Genomic DNA, 24,105 nt, shown 5'->3' with positions numbered 1-24,105 from the left:
TTGCCCCTGTTTGGTGTCACCTGCAAACCTGGTGAGTTTGCACTCCACTGCCTCTCCAGGTCATTGATAAAGATGTTTAACAGGACAGGTCCCATTACAGACTCCTGCAGCATTTTTACTGGGAGGTGCAGTAGACCCATTAACTGATTCCTTGTGAGCCCCATCATCCAGCAGCAGCTTTTTACCCATCTGGTTGTCCACCCATCTGCATGCACTGTAATATCCCAACTTGGGTGCATGGATTTTTTGGGATCCAGTTGTCAAAGCTTTGCTTAAAGTGAGATAAATGACAAATTCTATCTTCTCTTGTCCCTAAGTGCAGTCATTTTACCGTAGAAGGCAATCAGGTTGATCAGGGGTGGTTTACCCTTGCCTTAAGTCCAGTCTGTAATGTCCTGCTTGCCGCCTTCTGTTCACTTAGGATCTTGAACTGTACTAGTCCATGGCCATTCCACCTAAGGCTGGCATTGATTATTGTATTCCCAGTCAGGTCTTCCTAATTTGTGAAAAGCCAATCCAGTTCTGCATCACCTCTGACTAGCTCACCCAGAATCCCCTGTATCATCTCTGACACTTTCCAGTAATCTCCTGGATTGTTTGTGTCCTGTCATGTCATTCCTCTAGCAGAAATGAAGGAGATTAATGACTATCATAAGAACAGGGAACTGTCATCTAGAGACTTACCTTGTATGTACTCAAGGAACAGGAACAGTTTTTCAGCCTGATACCTGATTCCTATTATTGCTACCTGCTGCAGTCAGAGATTTTAGTTACTTGACTAAGCATTTATATTCTTATAAAAACAGCGGGAGGAGGAAGAGATGTTTGCACACACATAGCCTATGTGCATGACCTCTATGTCAAACTTGTACATTTTGTTGAATAGGAGTCTCTTAGCAATATTGTACAAGTTTTGGAATACTGTAAGAAAAGAGAAGTTATTGTGTTTCTGGTTCCCCTGCTGCTATTTGTGGAATTTTGAAAGAGCGATTTTTTTTTAAATTTTTTTTTTTGGTATGTGATTTTGTAATCATCACTTCTGTAAAAGAAATACAGAGTAACTAAGGCAGCTCTAACTTACTCAGTTAAATGTTCATTCTGTTTGTGGAAGTAACTGTTGTGGGGGGAAGGTCTATGAGAATCCTCTATTTCTCATCCCATCCTGCTCTTTCTGGCCTGAGAGGAGGCCATCTGGGGCTGTTTCTGAAGGAAAATTGTAGTAATTTCAAGGAATTCTTCTAATAACTACTAAGTGGACAATCCCATCATCACTAAATAACTTAATTTCACAGATTGAGAACCTTCTGGCTTGGTCTACAGAGCAAGTAAGCTTTGATGATTTTATTTCTTTCATTTTCCATACCCCAGTTGTTTTTACTCTCCACAGTTCGTTTAGGCTTTGGTGCCTGGAAATTAAACTGCAAGCCACAGTCCAAGTGTGCTGCAGAGGAGACATAAAGGAAAGGTTTGAAAAGCCTCCATACCAACTCTGTCAAGCTGTCTTCTGCTCCACTTGAGTGAATTGTTAAAGTAGCTACTACCTCTGTTACTAAATAAAGTAGTACGAAAGCTGGCTATGGCTGCTTGAAACTCCCCTGGCTAGCAACCTACAAATAGGCTGCTGTAGCTGAGAGTTCAAAGCATGTAGAAAGGATGGTCTGTCTTGCTGTCATAACTGATTTCACTCACTTGGAAAAGGGGGCAATCGATCTTGCTAGAATTCTGTCTCCGATTTTTGGGATCTTTCATTCTCTGTTTTTCCTGTCTATTTTCAGCTCTCAGCTGTTCCCATGCCAAGTACCTTTCTTAAAGTTGTTTTACAGCTTTGAGGTCTGCTTGGATTCTCAGTGTTTTCTGGATGCCATAACAGTAGCCTAGAGGCTGAGACTCAGAGTCACAAGAATAGTTGAAAGGGACCCCTGGAGCTTATCTAGTCGAGCTTTTTTCTCAAAGCAGGGACAGCTTCAAAATACTACAACATGTGTGAATGTGGTGAAACCAGATCAAAAGGAGCCCAGTGGACCTATAGGCTAGAGGAAAGGGGGATGCCTGTATGCTTTTACCTTTGGGTTCTTTAAAAAGCTTGTCCCGCTGCACTGAATGGTTGCTGAATGTGCTGTCTACTTCAAAGGTGTAAAGCAACCTCCATGGCATTGACTGGCTAACTGACCACCTTCCTTGTTGTGGTCTTAGACCCTCAAATGAGCTGGAGCTCTACAGGCTCTTGGTGACTAGAGAAGAAACTTGTCTGCTAGAGGTTTTCTAACTATGGAGTTACAAGAGATACGAGTAAACCATAAAGTTTGGCTAGCAGTAAGGGAGACATATTGGGGCTGCACTTGACCTAATCAATGATAATAGAGTAGAAATAGCACAAAAAAAGCCTTTATGAATCAGAATCTCCACTGATCAGGAACCTCTTAAGGGAGAAATCCAAAATCTGCTGCTGTAGTTTCTCTTGGAGTTACAGGCTGTTTTTTTCAATTTGCAGTTGTTCTGAGTCATGTGCAATTCTTATGACTGCACAACTCAGAGTAATTTAATCATATTATTCTTGCTTATGTTAACGTGTCAGTAGAAATCTAACAAGTACGTAAAAAAAGAATGTGACATTTTTCTTTATTCTGTTGGAGAGAAAAACAGAACACTTGCTGTAGCCTGTGGTCATACTAGAATAGTTTCCATACCAATCTCTTGCATCTTAATTAAAGTTATGTGCTCACATGTATCTATTTGCTAACGGTATGCAAGTAGAAAATGCTACGGTTTATAGCCTGTATTTTCAATAGCAAATGGCATAGATCTGTAGATCAGACACCCACAGTATACAATGTTATGGATTGTTTAATGAGAATTTGAGGCTTGGAGTTATTAAAAAAAAATTCTATTTTTTGTTTGTTTGTTTTGTTTTGTTTTCTTTGTTAGGGAGCAGAATATTTGTGGTGGTTTTGTGTTTGGTTGCTTGGGGTTTTTTTTTGTACTTTTGAGCTAACTGTAGTCTGATCCCATGAACTGAATGTCTGCTTACAGCTCAGACATACTAGATGAGCTCCTGGAACCTATTTTTTAATTGCTTTTTATCCAAAAAGAATTCCCTTTGAGTGCTCCAAGACTGTTCCACAACATGAGAGAAATACAGTGAGTGGTGACAGCCAGGAAATTTGATTCAAAAGGCTTCCTCCTGTTCAAGCAAAATACCTAATATGCATGTACCTAATACGTATTATTAAATAAGGGATTAAAAACCTTTAGTTGTTGGGGTTTAGGCAATTTTATGGGCCCCAACATGTTTTAGTGCAGTAAAAATGTTTCGTTGTATTTTTTAAATGAACACAGATGTATGCTGTGGTTTACATCCATGCAAGAGAAGACAATAGTCTTTATACAAATTTCGCTTTTATCAGACGCAATTTATGATGTTGCTGTGGCTCATAGTTAGTGCTGATATACTGTGATTTGTTTCTGCTTGAGCAACCATCCTTCTCATTACAAGGAAGTGAGAGAATTTCACCTATAATAAGATCAGTGAGATTAGACATGTACCAAAATGTGGGCAGAACTTTCCTGGGAGTGTCCTGTCATTTCTCTTCCAAGCTGTCATCTGCCCCAGGTGAGTGAGTTGTTAAAACTAGCAAATGCAACTTGAAATTCTACTGGCTTGCTACCTACAGATAGTTTGTTGTAGTTGAGAGAACTACGTTATTTCATAGAGTGTAGTAGTGAAAGAGTGAAAAAATTGACATGTGGACCTGCCAATGAACAACGTGCTTTTGCTTTTTTCCACTTATACATGGAAGTAGCTTAGAGAAAACCTCCTCATTTGGGACCAGTGCTTGCTCTGTATGAATATGACAGGGTCTCTGAGTCAGGGTGATGAAAATATTTCTGCTGTGCTTACTTTACCTGGCATTCTAAAAATTAGGTGGGGTCCAATGTCCATAGCTACTAGTCTCATATGCATGTAGTAACATACAGTAATCAAACCGAGTGCTGAAATTCCTGTACCTCTTATCACTTCTGGATGGCTATTCCTATCTTCTGCCTAATGTTTTGATAAAGGACGATTTTATAAGAGATATTAAAAAGAATTAAATAGCTGATTGCCTTTATGCTGTTAAGCTGGTAGTATCATGTTATGAAGTCTGTCTTGCTATTGCTTAGTGCCAATTCAGATGCAAACAGTTGCATCTGATCTAGGGTTCAAATGGGGAAGAGTCTACCAGCCTTATTCACCCATTGCTGACCTGCTGTCAGGATCCTAGTCTGTCTGCAGCTCCTCATGCTGGCAGGAACATACAGCATTTAAATTCCCAAACTCTGCTGGTTTTGAAAAAAAATTTGTAGGCACTCCATTTATACATTTTTCTTTATATTCATTCGAGGTACGAACCCCATAAAACCAATTAATAAAGGAATCTTAGAGCTTGTTTTACCAAAATGTGGAAATGAAGAACAGAACAAAGAATCAGCTTTTTAGGTAAACCATGCTCTGACAGCTTGTAAGACCATCTGCAGGCTGGCTTTTCCAAGAATTCTCATAGTATGGGAAGTGCGGGAAAGAACAGACAACAGTATTTATATTCATTAATACTGGTGACGTATCCTCTGATTTTTTTTGGTTCACTGATGTGTGTATACCTAGGAAAAAACCCAGAATTAGAAAGTCCTGTATTAGAACGATCACCTGGAAAATTTTTTTTGCAGGGTTCTGTAAATCTTTCTGATGGTTAGACACTAATCCTTGACAAAATGTAAAACATTCATTTGTAGGATATAGAGCAGGTCTGGATAGGGGTTTGGGAAAAAAAAGGCAGAATACAAATAATGTACTTCAGCATTTCTAAGTGTCCCAGCCTGAAAGGTTTCCAGAATGTTTTTTTAATTGTCAGAATAGTTAGGTTTTTTCTTGTATTTCTAGAAGAGAAAGCTGATGAAGTGCATGCAAGAATCACCTCATTCAAGGGGCTGCAGCACTTCAGGTTGTATAAGTGTGTTCTACTGGGAAAGTGTCCTGACTGATGTTCCATTTCCCCTTCCCTGCTTAAAAAAATGACGTGTGACATTGCTATCTGCTCTCCCTTAGCAAAGAGAGTAACAACAGTCGTAATTTCAGACATGGTACTGCATTAACCAGGGTTATATATTAGTTTCCATTTCATTTGGTTGCAAATGCATGACCAGATTGAAGCAGTTTGTGTGTGTATGTGTTTAAAGAGTGGTTTGCACAGGCTGTTGAGTAGAAACAAGATACAGACCAAAATTATTTAACCATACTTTTTAATTTTTATGGCAATGATGTGAAGAGCTCTTGAAGGCTTTCTTGGGGAGGGATGGGAGGTGATTTTGTGGAGGGCTGAACAGGGGCTCTGCCGATGCAGCTGTGTTGGTAGAGCCCTCTCATGGAGGTGGGATGTGTGCCTGCAGGAGGAAGTGTTTCGTCAGCGTAGCTTTGCTGCTGTCTTAGACAACAGGAACTGATCTTCCAAAAGCATTCTTCTGTTGGCACATCCAGCAGGGCTGTTGCTCATGTAACTGCTTGGCTGGAGTTTGTGATATCCTCCGTGCAATCCAGACTGTGCTGGCTTTATGTGGGCTGGTCCTGGAGCAGACGTAGAGGTCTGCCAGGTCTTGATATCTGCAGAGTTTGAGCTAAAACAACGTGAGAGAAGGATCTGTCTCTCTCTCTCTCCATCTCCCTCCTCCCTTGCTGACACTTCTTACCATCTGTAGTGTTTAAAAAAATAGTATTCTGAAGTACTTTTCTGTATGCAGATGAAAACGATCCCTTCTGTAATTCTACCTTAAGATATATTAGTCAATTCACAGATACTGTAGGGAATTGTTGTTGAACTGTGAAAATTGCAGCTATTTAACAAGACAATGTTGGTAGGTTTGCTAATCCTCTCAGAGTCAGTGTACTTTAATATTTCTACAGCCTTCTCTGGCTTTTTTTTTGGTTTCCTTTTTTTACTTAAAACTGTTCAAGGCTCAGAATTGACATAAAAATCCCTCCAGCAATGTCATTTTTTTACAAAGTCAGACTTTAGGGTTTTTTTCTAATTTGTCAAATAATGTGAGTAAACACAATATAAATACTAAGAAAAAAAATTGTCTGTCCCTAATTATCTAAGAACGATGCTGAAACAAAAAATTCATGTTGGGGCTTTAAATATTTCTATGATCTAACTTAGAAGCAGTATTAATTATAGTTATGACAGTACAAAGAACATGAGATGTCTATCTTTCAGCCATTAGTAATTTAAATTAAACTATTGATAACATGATGTTGTTAATTAGAGAAAATGAAGTTAGATTAATCTTCCCACTTTTCATAATCCCAACTAAAAGTTTCCCATGGAAGACCAGTAGATGCTACTACAAAAATTTGCCTCAAAATTGAAAAGTTTGATTCAAATAAACATAGTAAATCTGCTAGTAATTATCAGATATTTATTATGCTTTCTTTTGTTGCAGTGTATTCACCCGTTGAACAGAGAAACAAATTAGCTGCTATATTCTGTCCAGAAAAAGATGAAGTTAGAAGAGGTTTCTTAGAACCTCTTACTCATTTTCTAAAATAAGAATGTGAAAATAAATACTTACAATTATCTTTAAAGAAATATTTCTGCAACTTTTTTTTTTCATTTTTATAGAATTAATGCACACTTATCCTTTCAATTTCTAAAACCCTGAATTTAGAGACAAAATACAAATCCAAACCCAAACAAACCCCATGATCCAGAAAATCCTATCAAGGACCACAGGGGAGTAGAGGTTGAAGGAAGGCCAACCACGCCCAGGGAAGATAAGGAAAGAAACCATATCTCAACAATATGAGAACAGCCTTCAAAGAGAAAGTTAAAGTTCATGTGGGTATCGCAGAAATTACACATGGCTTGGAATTTTACTTGTGTGAGAGGAGACTTAGGAGCAATGTCGGGAGCTGCTCAGTTCAGACCATTACTTTTATGCTCTACTTATGATTTCTGTTCCACTGGGAAGTAGAACAAAATTATTATTTCAGATAATGAAGTACTGTGGTTAAAGCATAATGGGCTGAACAATTTAGCATCTGTATGAATAAGCTGTGTAATGAGACAGACTGCACTGTCTGCAAGCCTGAGGACTGCACATGTTAGAAGGCAGGCTGCTTTTTGGAGTGACCTAGAAACGATGGAAAAATGGGCTGACAGGAATGCCATGAATGTAGATAAAGGCAGATGAGCAGCCCAGCAATTAGGATGGAATAATCCTGTGCAAGAGAACAGGCTGGGAAACAAGTGGAAAGAAGGCAACCCTGTAGGAAAAGACCTGGGTGACTTGGTGACACGGTGAAAGGGTCAGAGGCCAGGAAGACAAGTTTGAGTGTGGGAAATATGAAATAGTTCTGAGGAAAAATAAAAGAAAAAATTGAGGACAGTCAATTGCAGTGGGGGGCTTCTTAGAGAGAAGTGGAATCTCCATCCTTGGAGAGACTCAGTACTCTCCTAGAGATGATCCTGAGCACCCTGGCTCAGCTGGACCTGCTCTGAGTGGGGCTGGACCAGTAGACCTCCTTAAGGCCTTTCCAAGCTGCATGATTCTCTTTTATTTGTGGTTGTCATGAACTATATGCACATAATAATGGTTTGGACTTCATGGATAACTACATTATAAACATTTGTTCTCTTAAAATTATGTCCAGTTGTTAGCTGTTTTCCCATATTTTTTAAAGAGACTTTGTTCAAATTGATTCATAGTGGTGACAGCTGACTTCTAGGGAGCAATGAAAACTAATTTAAAGGAGTAAGGATGGTTCAGATGCTTACGTGTGCACTTAAAGGTTTTATGAGTTACATGGAACTGTAAATTATCTGCTTTAAACCAGCATTTCTCTTTTCACTTTGATACAGCCAAAGTGGCATATATGTGCAGGGTTAGGTGCTACTACAGGCAATTAACCTGAGAAATACCATTATTTGTTTTCAGGTGTTCTGTCTGTCTTCCAACCCAACAGGGGATTTCTGTCTGTTTTTACAAATGTTACAGAAGGACTGGTGTAAAGTGTTGTCATGCATGGTTTTACATGTCTCATGGACATTTTATCAACTTAAGGGCAAATTTTTTTTCTAAATCAAACACTTTTGAAGTAAAGTTTATAATTGCTTTAATGGGGTCTCTAGCTGCCAGGAAAATATTTAGTGATGTGGGAGTTCATTACAACTGCAAAGTTGTACCTAAAACATTTTTTGAGTGCCCTTGTCAAAGGGGGAAACAAGTTTGGGGTTTTTTCAGTTGATATGTAGTAGTGACAGCCCCTAAGAACAAGCCTATACAGGGCAATCTGAATTGTGGCCCCTTAAAACTGTCTAATGTTGGCATGAAGACTTTTTTGTGTCTAATTTTGAAGAAAGCTCGGGATGTATTTTAGTGGTTTCTTCTCTTTAGAAAGAAAAAAAAAAGTAAAAAAAAAAAAAAAAAAAAAAAAAATCAAACAATAGAAAGCAGTCTAGGCCTGCTCCCGCTCCAGTGGTAATTATCTATCAAATAGTGCTAACCTGAGCAGATATTCTCAGTTTCTGGTTGGCCCTTTCAGAGCCCAACATATGGTTCGATTTGTGGAGTGATGATGGAGGAAGAAGGGGACTTTTATAATAATGTGTTTTCTTTTACTTGGATTCTGTTTTATTCAAGCTGCCTGAAGTTTTATTTATGGATGTTACCATTTTGTTATTAAATAACCCACCCCTAAATTCAGACCATACATCTAACATCAGTACAAGTCCTTGGGAAGCTTGTGGAAAGCTAAGAGCAGAAAGAAGTAAATGTTGTTTCTTAAACAGAATAAGCAACGGTGATTTTTGTAATACTGTTGGGCATTTGTCTGAAGTGAGTGAAAACATACATAATGATCTAGATAAGTTTTGCTTTAATAGGTTAGAAGGTATGCTGTAGTCTCTGGGGTTTTATCGCGGACTTCTGCCAATGCTGTGCATTTTCACTCAAGGTTTCATCTAAAACAAATAAACAAGCAAAAATGTTTTGTTTCTGAAGGACTCTAAATTTCCTGTTATGTAAAATTCCTCTTGGAAGGAGGTTTTGAACAGGCAGATTTCTTTAACAGTGTAACTGATAGCAAAGAAGGCATTCAAACTTGACACAGTTGTTAGTACAAGATCTACTGATCTGCAGAGCTACATGATCCCAGCCAAGAGGTTCTCCTGACCTACTTTTAGCTAACAGATCTTAAACTTGGCTATTACTGACACTTGAGAAATGACAAACCATAGATACCATAGTATCATAGGTAACAACCCAAACAAAACCTTTGGGACTAAATTACTCTTACTTTAAAATTGTGTTTTCCTTCTGTTGTTTGTGCTAGAAGATGTTTCTTTGACAAACTGTGTAGTCTATGGAGGAAGTTACCTAGTTTGTCAAGAATATGTCTGTATGTGTAGCAGGACAAATGTGGATTTTGTACACATAAATTCAGAATTTTCTAATTATCTGTGTTTATTGGAGTTGCATATGTACCTTTCACAATCTGTGTCTCTGCTTTAGAATGTAAAAGGTTAGAAATCTCTCAATGCCTCTCAGTTCATTCTCCCACATGTGGAAGAAATTAAGAGTATCTAGTAGAGGGATTTTTAATGTTTTCTGTAGTACTAATAATAATAGACTAGTTTAAGCCTTTAAACAAAAGCATTCATTTTACAGAAGACTAGTAAATAGTTCTGGCTCAACACAGTAATTTAAAGATTCCAACTTTAGAAACTTGCCAAACTGGGAGATGCTTTCCCCATGGATGATGTGTTTTGGGTACCTGCTTTGTTAGAAGGACCCTCATAGTCCCCTCTAAATTGTGCGATTTGTAATTCCTGCTGAAAGCTGGCTGGGGTTCTGGATTCATCCTTGTGAGCTTCCAGTGGGATAATGCTGCCCACCCCTGCCTGGGAAAAGGAATGTTGCCTTTTGCAGCTTGATTTAAGCTTTCTATCCAGGCATAATTAGGAACAGACAGTAAAGTAAGGTTCTTTGTGTGTGCAGTGTGTGTGAAGCAGATTGCAGCAGTCCAAAGCTCTTCTGGCACAATTACTTGCAGCACCTGTTTTTTCTTTCTGGTATTCATCTGAGCTTCATTTCTTCAGCCTTCACATTTGCATTCGTGTGTGTTCTCTGATCTTAGTGTTCCTTACACAGGTTGGACTTGCTCTATTTTGTCCATGACTCCTGCCTTTGAGTTCTCTTTCAGTTACTCATTGAAAATAAATCCTGTTACTGTTTCACTTGCTTTGCTGGCTCTTCATTCCCATCTGCTTGGGCCTTCTGCTTAACTTTTCCATTTTCATTGCTTTCAGCCACATCAGTTTGGCATTCTTTCTCTGCTTACTGTTGTGCTCTTTCAGCAGCTCCAGGCAACTCCTTATTGTGCCTTTCCTGTTTTTACTGTCTTTCTAGAAAAGTCAGCTATTTCTCTTGGCCACTGTGAGAGGCAGATTGACATAACTAAATTGGGTTGGTGTCCCCAGTAAGGCTAGTGACTTTGCAGTATTAAAGCTTACTCCCTGTGAGCAGTGAGAAGTGGTTTTTCTATACTATAAGGAAGGCAGCTTTTCTCATGAATCTTGTAAACGAATCCTAAAGTTCAGTCCATGTAAATTACATTTCCTACTAGAAAAATAAGCTGTCTTTGGAAAATCTTGCATATTATAGCTTAGACATATGGTCTTATTTTGAGTGCCAGTACTGGTGAAAGGAATCTGTTACTTTCAAGGATTGCTTTGCTATGTTGAGAGACTTCTGTACAGCAGCAGAAACTACTTTTGAGACCAACACTTTTGGGGAAGGAGAGTCAAACTCATCCCTCTTGAAACCAGTCATGCTGGTTTGGAAGATTGCCACTCCCACTTCACACAGCAAGTAGTATTACCTTTGCCAAAACAGTCAAGACCAGTGGTGAAATAAAAGATTTTGTTTTGTTGTGAAGCTTGCCATTAAGATCTCAGTACATAGTCATCAGGAGTGACTGTGAATATCTGAAGGCTCCTATGCCTTCATGTGAAATGGTCTGAATAGCATCTGGCAGTGTTATTACAGTATAAGTAGTCAAGGTACAACAACCATGATGAAGTTGGTCTACTTTTCCATTTAAAGTTCCTACAATAAGCTGTCTAAAATCCCCCAAAGGCAGTTTGGTTAACTAAAGGTAAAGAGCAGATTTTTGTGCTCTTTGAAACACTGTTGGTTCAATTTGTTTTCCTGTTTGAGTTCAGAAAGTATGTGTATTTTGTTGTATGAGCTTTTCAGCCATTTTATTGTGATACTTTCAGCTTTTAGAGAAAAAGCATGGCACTTAGAAAAGGAAAATTTTGTCTTGGTGTCAAAATCTGCCTGTGCTGAGTTTTCTTGTTACTGTTTCTTTTCTTTTCTTATCTCCCTATTTTTTGCCCTCGAAGACAGTGCAGATCTTGACATTCTCATGTGGGAATTCCTGTAATAGTGTGCAACAAACGCATTTGAAGAGGATCTACTTACTCAAGCCTGGAAATCAGATATACTCTCAAATATGTGTAGAAATAGTAAAACTAATAAAACAAAATCCTAGTGATAGCTATGGCTACATTGCCTGCACTAGATGAGCTAGTATTTTGTACTATGGTTTTCTTCATCAGCTGGTCTTTTAACCACCAGGTACCTGCTGAACACTAAAATTAATTTAATTAAAGCAGCAAAGAAATGTCTGTGCTTTCCATGTGAAACAACCAGTACTCCCTGCTCTATTTGTGTAACGATGCATAGAAAGTTAATGTGCTGCATAGGAAACTTCCCCTTGGGTGGTCAGGGCTGGAAGTGATGCTTGCTCAAGATCTGTGGATCCACTGGGTGATGGATTTCAGTTAGGACTTTGCTGGAGAAGATTTTTTCTTACTATACCCCTTATTATCTGTGGACTTTTTGCATATTTCCATTTTCTGTAATGAGAATATGCTATTTGAACTTTAGGAACTAATAAAATAAGTTTAGAGTGCTGACTTGTAATGTGCAGGTTAATAAACAAATAGAATACAAGTGTCTTTCTGAGTTGGTTTTGTAACTGTATCTTTTGCTCAATTTTGCATGAAAGGGGCTTAATATTGGTATTACTGGTCTGGTTGGCATGTTGACATTATTCTGGATTGTTGAAAGGTTTCAAGAAAGGGACAAACTTACTTTGTAGTTAACTAGTTATAAAATTGGTAAAAATTGATGATCTTTCTTAATCTGAGTGAATCTCTCATTGTTGCCTAAAATATGTTGTGAATTGGTATCTTAAGCTTAAGGACCCCATGTAAGATTTAAGAAGCACTATTAGAAGTATTCCCTTAGATCTGTCATAATCTTTTTTTTTTTTTTGTCTTCATTGCATAAATGCTTCTTTGTTTTTTTTTGTTATTTTTGTTTTTTTTTTTTTTTTGTGAAATGCTTTAGCTATTAGTCAGGAAATACTGTGTTTTGCCAGTTTATCTCAAAACTTCTTCCTCATCTATATTCCTGGTTGCTCCATCCTGTGTTGTGTAGATGTTGTGTTTATAGGTCTGCTAACTCTGTGTGTCCAGAACAAGTTTAAACCAAGGACAGTGATTAATGCCTACTCCAGATTAATAAGGTTTAAACAAGATACTCTCATTTTGTACAAGTGAAGGGTCTGGCACCATAGTTTCCTTTAGGAAAAGTAGCAGTTAATCTGTTATGTAGCTAGAAAAAGCTTATAATGGGTCTGCATAATTAGATTCTAGGAAATGTGAAAAGTTAGAATAGAGGAGCAATATTTCCTACAGATTCAAATAGGCTTGTGTTTAATGTTTACTGTCAAGTTACATTTTTCAACATCAACCTAGAAAACTGGTTTTTTAACATAATGGTTTGGGGCTATTTTTGTGGATTTTTTTCTATTTTACTTTACTTTTCATGTTGTTTTAGACTCGAATTTCTATGTATGGCACAGTTAGATAAAAGGGCAACTAAATCCTTGGTTTGCTTTGAAAACAGTAGCAACTTGAAATTAATCAGGTCTACTGGGAGGGGATTCTTGTCATTTTTTCACCTTTGTGAATTTTCTTTCAGGTAGAGCTCTTGTGTGTCTGATAGCAAATTCAGATGGTTCTATATTGGCTGTTTTCCTTAACTACCATTCAGATTTTATTTCCATAATACTCACTTTTCTTTAGTCTACTGTTTGCTTTGATGAGTCAAGGTCTTTTGGAGAGCAGTCAAATAAAAAGAAAACTGATATACCCCATTTTATCAAGCTTTTTCCGTGATTTATTTCAGTCTAATCTTTTCTATGCAAGCAGATACTATTGATATGCAGCTTGTATCTTGGCAAAGCAGAGCTGTATGAATGCAGGAGGTACAGCAGTTTTAAATGAAATTGTTCTGCCATTAGTAGATATTTTCCTTCAATCAGCTAACTTTTTGCATACTCTGGAAGGCTTTGCATGACTTTGCTGTCTCTATGTAACTGGTTAAGTAACAGTTTTAGGTTACAAAATCAAAGCTCACACTAAAGTTTTAGACTGATTGGGTCTTATTTTCCCTGTTGAGTTTTAAAGAGTTTGCCTTCCCAGTCCGTCTGGTCCTTCACTGTATTTTCCTCCTGCCTTAATCTGAAGGGACAGAACCAAACAAAATTGTAGCAAGGTTCAGTTAAGATTGCAATTTTCAGGAAGATGTATGCTGTATGACAATGTGCACTCTCCTATGCCTTAGCTGCTATTTCAAATGCTGTAATAGTCTCAGTCTGGGGTTCTAGTAATGACTGTGGCTACTGATGACTGCTCTGAGTGTTTTAAGAATTCAAAATGGAAAAAATAATAATGAGCTTACTCAAAGTCTTAAGTTGGGAATTTTTTTTTGTCACTTTGTTCATGATAACATGAATTTTCAGTGACTTCTCAGCAAGAAGAAAAATACTTTCATTTGCAAGAGAATGTTGCAAGTAGGATGCTTATTGTTACAGCAAAAATTGAATGACTATCTTCCTACTGGATAGTGATTAAGGCTGTGCTTATATATCAGGTGAATTCAGGGTGTAAATTTTGCATGTTGCTTTACACTTGGTTTTAGAGTATTGCCTAGTTCTGAGAAAAAATACCAAGACTGGGTGTAACAAGCTCCCTAAATAAAAGGTTTGGGTAGGCTTTTTTCATGTATACTACCCCTTAGACTGAGATGATTAAAGGGAAAGTAAGTTTCCATCTGTAGAATGGGAAACTCGATAGGTATGCAATATATGCAATATGTGTATATGGCAGAAAGGCTTACAGATCATACTACCAGGCTGTGGTAGTAGAACTACCATAACTATAGGATTACCTGTGACAATGGAAAGTATTCATCTCATTTGTTTTGTCTGAAATAGTTCATTATAATCCTATAAAGGAAAAAGCGTACCACCTAGGGTCCCAGTCCGACTTTCTCCTCAGTCTGTGGAGGGTGCCCAGAGGACTAATTTTGAGTAGACATGTCACTTTAGGCACAGTGAAACAGCACACTACCCATGAGTAACGTGATAATCTGTGTGCCTGGTGTCACTCAACACGACAGTGCCATCGGCTCTCAGGTCAAGCCTTTGTCGTTCGCTAGGCTGGCCAGTGCCTCTGTCACCACCTGGACTCAGTAGGAAGAAAGTATATCAATGTAGTAGTAGAAGCAAAGACCACAGCATTGAGATTGGGCTCTGCTATGCTCTACACAACTCTGTGTTACAGTATTTAACGTATTTATTTTTGTTAATTGTTTATCATGCCAGTGAAAAGAAATTAGTTGCTTAGTCCTATCAGAAGCCCAGAATATGGTAATCTGTTTAGCCTCTGAAAGGCAATAATAAAATCTGCTAAGCATATCAGGGTTATCAACTCCCCTCAGGATTTCAGGGCTTACTAACCTGTATTTGGTTAAGTACTTATTTCAGACAGATGGAATTTTTGGCAGTTACTGAAATTCCTCTCCTAGTTACATGGAGATCATGCCTGATTCTCAAATAACACCTGATTTTGCAAATGTAAATATTGTATATTGGAGACTGCATGCCTGGTGACTGTACTTTATCTGTAAAATTATTGCAGTTAGAGAGCTATTATTTTGCATTTTGTTTGGAATAATTCTGGTTAGCAATATATTCTATGTCAAATGATACTATGTTCATCTAAATTCCCTTCATAAATAGGGGTTCCATGTCAGTTATTCCAGTCATAGCATTGCAGGCATCCTTTGATTAGAGTTACATATTCGAGATATAGGGTACTGACTCATAGCATCTACTGTACAAGGAAGTTAATATTTTATGTAGAATATTTTAATATTTTACTAGAATACGGTCTAGTAAAACTTAGTGACATCTTTATTTTTAAAAAAACCCCATCATTATCCAAATTATAATTTAATATACAATTATTATATAAATGTAATACCTAAAAATAAAACTGCACGTTGATGCATCTTTAGATGACATCGAGTATTGACAAAGGTGGTAATTAACAAGATTACTTTTGTTACCATGATTCACCCAGGGGGCTAGAGCTCTGGACTGGTCTACAACCAGGTTTTTAATCTATATCATAGGTAAGCTATGAAAATTAAAATCTGTCATAAGAACATGCTCAACAAGTTTGTAAGTGATGTGGTAGGCTGCTCTTGTCTCTGGTTCCCATAACCAGACTTTCCCAAGTAGTAATCTTTGAGGGTCAGTACATCCCAAAGGAGTTATAAAAGAATAAAAATGGCTCAGAAATATCCAGGGACCAAAAAAAAAAAAAAAACCCACCAAACAAAAAAAACAAACAAAAAACCAAAAAAACCCCACCCCAAACCCCCAAACCCCAACATATGAATATTTGTTCAGCTTCTCTGACTCTATAGTTTAAACTGTGTTTTAGGCTGCTGTTTGGTCTTGTCTGCTCAGGGCAACCAAGAGAGCAAAGACAGGTCCCTCTCCACTGGTGGAATACCTCTGCTGGGGGATGGAGTCAGGGGAGGCACAGATCACACCCAATGCTTGTTAATAAGCCTGTTATTAATTTAGCTGCTCTTACAAACAGAACCAGGGTGGTTGCTCTTAGTAGCAGATAACTACGTCCATTGGTCCAGTTCTCAGTTTGCTCATGCCTATGTTCATTGTAGCTCCCAGGTGGGAGCAGCAGTAGGAAGACAGCCAGCTTTTGAGAGAGCCAGCTCTGATTTGAAGCGTACAAATGCAGCTCTAGCCATTTTTCTGGTTGCTTTGGCATTAAATATCCCGGTAACAATATGAATAATTCAGAGTAATATGGTTTTTCAATGGGACGTGTGGATTGAAGAGTCAAAAGGATAGTTGAGGCTTGGTGTAGCAGCCACATATAGGCAATTAGTGCCCCTTGAGATACAGAGGTGCCTGGCTGTCATCTGGTGCTGTGAAAGCCTGCTATGCAGTGGATTCATAGTTGATACTGTTGCCATAATGAGCAGTGTTGATTGTTCCAATACCTTCAAGCCTCCCAGGTGTCAGTAAGTGCTTACGTGTGCAAATCTGAATTTGGTCTGTAGTCAATATAGTAACTGGAGCAATTTGGATTAGTGACTGCAAGGTACCTATTCTTGAGTGAGCTTTATCCTATAATTATCATGGATGGATAGGTGCCTATACTGCATATGAATTACTGAATTTAGAATCTTAACTAGACCCAACCCATCATCCTTCATTAAAGCACAGCGTACAAAATATTTTTATCCATTATTTTCTTGGCAACTTCTTTTACTGTCTATTTGTTACTGTCTGCTGTTTGTGTAGTACAGTCTTCTCAAAATTAGGGTGAGGGAAGATTATGCAATGCAAAAAGATTTTACTCTGTATATGTATCTAGAAATAGTTTCTTAAAATAGGTTTGCTTGCTTACCTTCAGGTAATTGTTTACATTAGCTTAAAGGATTGTTAAAATAAGAATGCTGTGATGTGGCATTTCTAAAATGCTGGTCTGAATCATGCTTGTGTGCAATCACTGTATCAGCTCACGGCACGGCTGCCAAGCTGCCCACACATTCCCATGATGAATTTGCCAAGAGAAGTCTGATCTCCTTCTGGCCATCTGCATTTGTTTTGAGTCATAAGTCCATGGGTGTGTGTATTAGCTACTGTATTTATCTGGACTTTATTTGTTGGAAACTGGTTTTGACTTTTGTTTCAGTTTCTCCTGTTGACTTGACTTTTTAAGTTTACTTTTGAAAATCCTATGGACTTAGAATTGGGCTATGAGTATGCTTCAGGTCACTTGGTGCTCCTGGAAAAAAAAAATTGTGTGTTCAACACACTGCAACAGATCTACCACAACTCTAGAAAAACAGCTTTGAAATATAAATGCCAAATGTCACAGTATAGTTTTTCAACTTAAAGTGCTTGTTAAAAAGCTGTGTTTAAAGAAAAGTGCATAGAAGAAGACCTATGCCTTTTGGCATTTTATAGCTGAAACTAGGACAGTTTCTTCTTTTCTTGTATGTTCAGAGCTGTGCCCATCAACTATTGTATATTTTTTAAAATTTACCCTCAGCATGCCTCGCAGACTCAGAAGTCCTGATGGATGCCTGTGCATGAGGGCTTATCAAAAGGAGCATGAGTGCTGTATCTAAACTGGGTTCTGCTGTTTACACTTCACCAGTCCTCCTTCTCTATCTTTCTTCTTTCTTGTCTTAACCAGGGTAGATACCTGTCTGTGCCTGGCTTTTCAAACTCCAGTGAAGGCACTTAGTTAGCAGGATTCATTGCTAATACAGGGATCTCAGCTCTAGGCTGAGACCTGTATCTGTGTTAGGTACTGTAGAAAGGCAAGAAAAAAACAGTTCCTCTGCCAGAGAACCTAATGGACTGTTAATCATTAGTTAGTATACTGATTTTTAAACCTTAATCCAAGATGCATAATCCAATGTGCCTCATGAAATGTCCAATAGACAATCTGAGCATAGGTTTGGGGAAAAATAACTTATTTGAAAGATAGCAGTTCCATCACACAGTGACTTTTCTAGTTGCAGTCTAATAATACTTTAAATAATGTGTGCAATATAAATGGTTACCAATGTTCTTTGCTTCTGAAAGCAAAGGTGTTGTCTGTATGTGTTGCCAGAGTGTTGCAACAGAAAATTTGTATTTTCATATTCAGTTTTCATTTCTTAACTCTATGCTATTCATCTTTGAACTGTGATAACTTTCTGCTATTGGGCATATTTCTTCTTCTTACCAATTTTTATTTGTCATCTTTCTCCCTAGCCTTCATAAATACCATTTGAAAGGATTTCTTTTTTCTCCAAAATTTTAATAATCCTGATTTTGTTTTTTTAATTGCAACTGGATTCAGCTATGCAAACCCTTCGTTTGTGTATAGTCTTTACAGCAAATGATTCCTAAGAAGAAACATGAATCTCTAAGTTAATGCAAATTGACATTTTTCAGAAATATTTTTTTCTTCAGGTCCAAAAGAAGCCACCTTAACAGAAAACTGTGTGTAAATTTGCACCATTAAAAAAGAATTAGTCCCTCTCCTTACCTACTGGGATATTTACTGTGACTGGTGTGGCCTAAAGCACTGGTTGCAGAAGAGATGTTTGCCCAAATAGCTGCGTTAGCTGCCTCTGCTTGTAATATTTTTTTGGCAGTCATGACAAGTATGGGTAGAGAAAACAGCAGTAACATCTTTAGCCATATGTACTGCTCCAACACCAATTTCTTGCCATGAACCACATTTGTTTTCAGCAGAATGAGTTCATTATGGAGTGTGTGCTCAGATTAGTTATTCTAAGTATTTCCTGGTGTATTGTGCCTTGAAATGAGTGTTGGATATGGAGTATTAGAAGTATTTATCTGGTTTCTCTGAAGTCATGTTTGGATAATAAAAATGAAAAATGGAGAGGAAATGCTTGTAAAACTTTCTTTTTGCCTGTTCGTAAGGTGACTTTTTTAAAAAACACAAATTATATAAAATAGCTCAAAGGGATTTGCAGATCATTAAACTCTTAAATGTAGCTTAAAATGCTTGAAAACCCATATGTTCTATATTTTTATAGAGATTTTATAAAAATTTCTTTGAACATGTAAAATTTTGCAAAGTTGTGTTTTTGGTTGGTGGGGGTTTTTTTTGGTATTTTTTTGGTTTGGTTTTTTTTAATATTCAGATTCTGAAGGGGTTTATCACATTAGGTGCCTGAAACTGTTGTCATGTAGCTCGTACATAGCAAGCAGGACTATACATACATTTTTTTGCTTCCTCAGCCAAAGTAGTCCTTAAAAGACATTAATTTTGACTTGGATTCCTCCCTAACAGTACTCGTGTAGTATGAGAAGCCAAAATTGCTGAAGGCCAAAGCTTGACCAGTGAAAGAATTGCCTGCAAACAGTCATGTGTACCAAAGATCATGTTTTCCTAAGGACTGCATCTAATTCTGCAGTTGAATTTCTCCTGGAGACAGTCTTGTGCATGAAGTGGTGTGAGCAGCGTGGGATGATGTATGACTGGCAACTAGTAGTGATGCCACTTATTTTTCATTTGGGACATATTGGGGAAAAAACTCTTCTCTAGTAATCGGAGAATGTTTTTGGTCTTTCAGCCAAGAGCATTCGTCTTGTTTGCGTGTCCTTTATTTGTTTGTTTTTAAGAATGGAATTTTTAAGATTGGAATTGTGGTGTTCTGTAAGTCCATTTGTTCAAAAAATTGATTCAGATCTTGAACAGACAAGTATGGCAGGCAGCTGTGGGTTTTGCTCGGATCTTTGCCTGACAGAGTGCTCCCTGGCCTCTGCTCAGGGATACCAACTGGTGCGGTGGGATCCTGCAAGGAGTGGCGAGGTGCGAGCTCTCCTCTTTCCAGCCATGGCAGCAAATGTTGAGCATATCTGAGTCACTCAGAGTTGTGTGCTTTTTTCACTATATCGTTGAAATTTGTTCACTGCACTTTTATGATTTAGATACAGAGAATGAGTTTTTTAACAGAGAGTTTCTTACTTTTTGATGGACTCTGAGACAGTGATGAACCTACTTGTCTGTCCCCAAAATACTCTAGAGACTGTAATTTTCCCCTAGCAATATCTTAGACCAGCAATCCAGAGACTTCTTTTTCACAGAATAGAAAATACTTTTAAATAAACATCCTTGCTGCACCTTTTCACCTTCCTCCTCATTTCTTCCTTCCCCCTTCAAGGATCCAGTAGGGTCAAATATATATGCAAGTACTTGAGCTTGAGTAGTGCTGTTGGTGGTTGTCTGCTGAATCCCTGAAGTCTTACAAGCCTTGATTTTCTCCTTCCAGAGGCTGATGAAAGAGTCACTGAGGTAGAGAACCTTGGATGTGGACATGGTTTCCTCTTCTAAGCCAGCCTCCTTCTACATGCTGTTAGGCTGATACTTCTGTGGTACACCTGCAGTGAGGCCAGCAAGAGGAAATGACCTATTCTTCTAAATGAGTTGAAGTTTTTAAAAATGAAAGTTTTGATCTACTAGAACAAAAAATGGCTAGGTCTTGGGAGAAATTGGAGAAGGATCCCTGCAATAAATACTGGCTACCCATTAGTGAAGCTGAATCTCATTAGTGCATGAACAGGATGCACATACTGCTTTAGTACACTCTCTTTTTCTAGAGAAGTTTATATAAACCTAGCAATTATATGAGCTTCAGATATTTTATCTGAAGGAAAACTATGTCAGTGCAATCTAATTTGTATTAAGAGAGAAAACTTGTCTCTGTTGACTGTGAACAGAGGCTGAGACACCTCTTGAAGTATTTTGAATGTGCTCTCTGTCTTTTCAAGCACTGCTTGAAAATTCAGTTGAAAGCCAGTGCAAAAAGCTGTCTGATACAAGATGATGCTGTTCTGTTTATTTTGTTTTTTGGTTTTTCAATACTGCAACTGAAAAAGGATATTGATGTATGTGTCACTAGAACAATATTGTAGATAAGGGGCAAGGGGCCTTGGGGGGTCAGAGATGATGAGCAGAGGACAGGTAGTTGAGAGCAGAGTTGACTGATAGACGTTAAATAGTGAAAGAATACTGAATGATGTGCAGTAATAGAACTCACTGCTACAATTACAAAGCTTCACAACATTACAAATGGAGAGACAAATTCAGAATTAAATGTATTTGCAATGAGTTAAATTTCTTGAAAACTCAGAGAACTTTCTGTGTACAACTGAGAAGCTGAAAGGGTGTGTCTGCTTAAGGAGCAATAAAAAAAATAACTCAAGATTTTGACCAAAAGGTCTGTGAGAAAGGAAGGTAATGAGATGCCTGGAGGACAACTTGGTTTTGTCAAAAGCAAACCAGAGCATATACAGAAACATATGAAACACAACTCTTGAGGAATTGCACACTCTTAACTGGGAGGGTTGACAATAACTATATTTTTCATCTCTATGATGTATATGATGCATAAAGCAGTGAATAAACCAAAACTAATTAGGCAGAGGTTAATATTTATGGTTGTGGTCTCTTGCCCTTATGCTGCTTTTAGATTGTCATATTATTGTTCTTTAAAAGTTTATTTGTAATACAAGCTGCAGAATAAAAATATCCACATCGTTTATAATAGCTGGGATGCTAGATGATGGAAGTCTGTCCCATCCAGGTGTGTGCAAAATACGCCTCTCAGGAAGGGAAAGGAGTGTGTAAACCAAGCTGGACCTAGAGCCCTCTCTGCTGGATGACTGGGAAACAACACTTCAAACAGGAAAAAATAAGAATTTTGATGTAGAAAAGAAAATCTGAGGCTAGTGCAAGAAATCTAGACGTAAACCATAAATCCTACATAGCTGAATTCTTCCCTATTATAAGCAGATGGAATAGCATACACTTATTTCATAAAATGGCCTTGTCTTATTAAATTATCAGGTGATATATTTTAATGGTAATTCTTTTCTTCTGAGCAAATATGGGATCTGAGGGGGGAAGAAAAGAATTAACATTTCACCTTAGAACTTTGAAAAATCCATTATATCTGTGCCAAAGAGGAATATTCAAGTAAAGGATTTTCTAACCATATATAGCCTAGGGGGTGTAGGTGGGTGCTGTGTTTTTGCAGTGATGAACCAAAGAAATTAACACTTACTATAGAAACTGTAGTAATACATTGAAAATATGCTATTCCAAGATGAAGTACTTTTTAAAAAAGGCATTTGGCAAGATGTAACACATGTGTTTGTTTTAAAATAAAATACATTTTCCAGTAAGAGGGGAAACCCTATTATAGTAATTAAAGTCCATATTTTATTCCTAATGTAAAGCCAAACACAGACATTCAGAAATTTTTGTCATTCCATTTGACTAATGGAAACAGGGGAAAGGAGAATTGCAGAGAATAACTGGATTGCCACTTTACTGCCAGCATTAGAAGATCCACTAAAACTTCAGCTCCCTGAAGTCCAGTCACTTGGAACTGATTCTGAAGTGTGTGTGAGCAGACATAGGTTTTTTAAGCCCAAAATAGTCTAGTGGAGATGAGAGGGATCAACATTGAATAACTTGTGAGAAGTGTTGACTCTTCCTTCTTCCATGGTTTTTCAAGATTGGATAGCAGCTGAAGACATTCATGACGTATCTGGTCACAGAAAGCTCATTAGGGAAAAAAGATGCAGGCTTTGTGTACGCATTTGGAAACCTCTGAAATCTCTCATGCATGGAGAACTACAGCAAAACAGTTACTGATCTTTATTAGACTTGGTTTCCATTCATTTCCTCTCTAGGCTAGAAGAAGCACATTCTGGAAATGTTTGGTCTTTTGTAAAGTGTTCATTATAAGGTTGGTTTTCTTTGAGTTGTCATTTCGCTTAAGGTAACAATTTGATTAATGGCATTATAGAGCAGATAGTGTGATGGGGCTGCTGTAGGGCTTTTTTCCTACTTTTTTTCATGTCACAATGACATAACTTGAAAATTTAGATTAAAAATGGTGTAAGAAATGTAGACTAGTAAGATACAGGCAGATTTTGTAATATATTTTTGTTCTGTAAGAATAAGCCCTATGAGCTGACTATTTCTGAGAAAAAAACCCCAACAAAACAGATACAAAAAAGAAGAGCTTGTCTAGGTAACCAAGCTAACTGGCATGAATTTATCCCATTGTATCACTCACCAAGAGCTGTGTGAGAGGCAGTAAGGACATTATGTAAAGGACTGAATTTGTTCTCTTGAAAAGACAAGAGTAGTGAAAATGTAGACTGAAGGAAGCCTTTTGTATTTATGTGCTTGTTTTCCCTGTTTTTTCCTGTCATTTGTTGACTCAGCTAATTCAAATGGTAACATGGACAAAGACATTTTAAAGGTCTCTTTATAGAGGTGGTTCTGAAAGTAGCTCAGTAGTACTTATTTTCCACAGGAGAATTAATGCAAAAACACTATATTGCTATTTTTCCCTCCTTTAATGGATCTCAAGGTGTTTTCTCAAGTGTTTTTTTGGATAAGAAACAGTGTTTTTTATATAGTTGTATCATAGATGTTGAATATTAAGGAACTGTCTAATCTATGGCTTATATGTGTATTCGCACATACTCATCTTCTTGTAGAGTAATACTTGCTGCCTAACCTCTACTACATGAACTTTAGAATATTTTTAAGCTACATGATAACCATGTTGGAAAGATACAGACAGTTCTAGTGTAAACCTAAGAGAGGCCTCAAAGACGTGCAGATCAGCCAGTATTGACTCTGGAGCAGAAGCAGTGCAGGTGGAATGGTGCTAAAGGAGAGCTGCCACGTGTCTGTGGTGCCAGCGACCAAGGGCTACAGTGTGAAACAAATGCATACATTTCACAGCTCGTGTATAGAAGAAATTCCTCTGACTTTTCTTCTTATCTACTAAAGCTGTCAAAGGTCTGATCCTGTCTGTCAGTCCTGCCTGGCTGTAGTTACCACAGCAGAGTAAAACTTCAGCAGCTAGAGTGCTCGATGCTGGTGTGCTAAACCCACAGTCATGTTTCTGCTCTAAGGGCACAATCTTTCTTACAGAAGCTTACAGGTAATTTCTCGAGGATGTTTTAGAGAGACAGACCTCATTAAAAGCAGAAAATGAGTGGAGTGATTATATGGCTGCTTTCTTCTTCAGCTGTAACTTAACAGTTTTTCAGGTGGTACT

General features: G+C 37.8%; 1 protein-coding gene across 2 annotated transcripts in view; it reads left to right on the top strand.

Annotated features, from left to right (window-relative positions):
* The window catches only part of ME1 (malic enzyme 1), a 166,662-nt gene that overhangs the window by 15,860 nt on the left and 126,697 nt on the right, over positions 1-24,105 (top strand). The gene's annotated exons all lie outside the window — the stretch shown is intronic.

The sequence above is a fragment of the Corvus hawaiiensis genome, chromosome 3, assembly GCF_020740725.1.
Source record: "Corvus hawaiiensis isolate bCorHaw1 chromosome 3, bCorHaw1.pri.cur, whole genome shotgun sequence".
NCBI lineage: Eukaryota > Metazoa > Chordata > Aves > Passeriformes > Corvidae > Corvus > Corvus hawaiiensis.
Note: the sequence above shows the minus strand (reverse complement) of the source record. Positions and strands in the feature narration are given on the sequence as shown.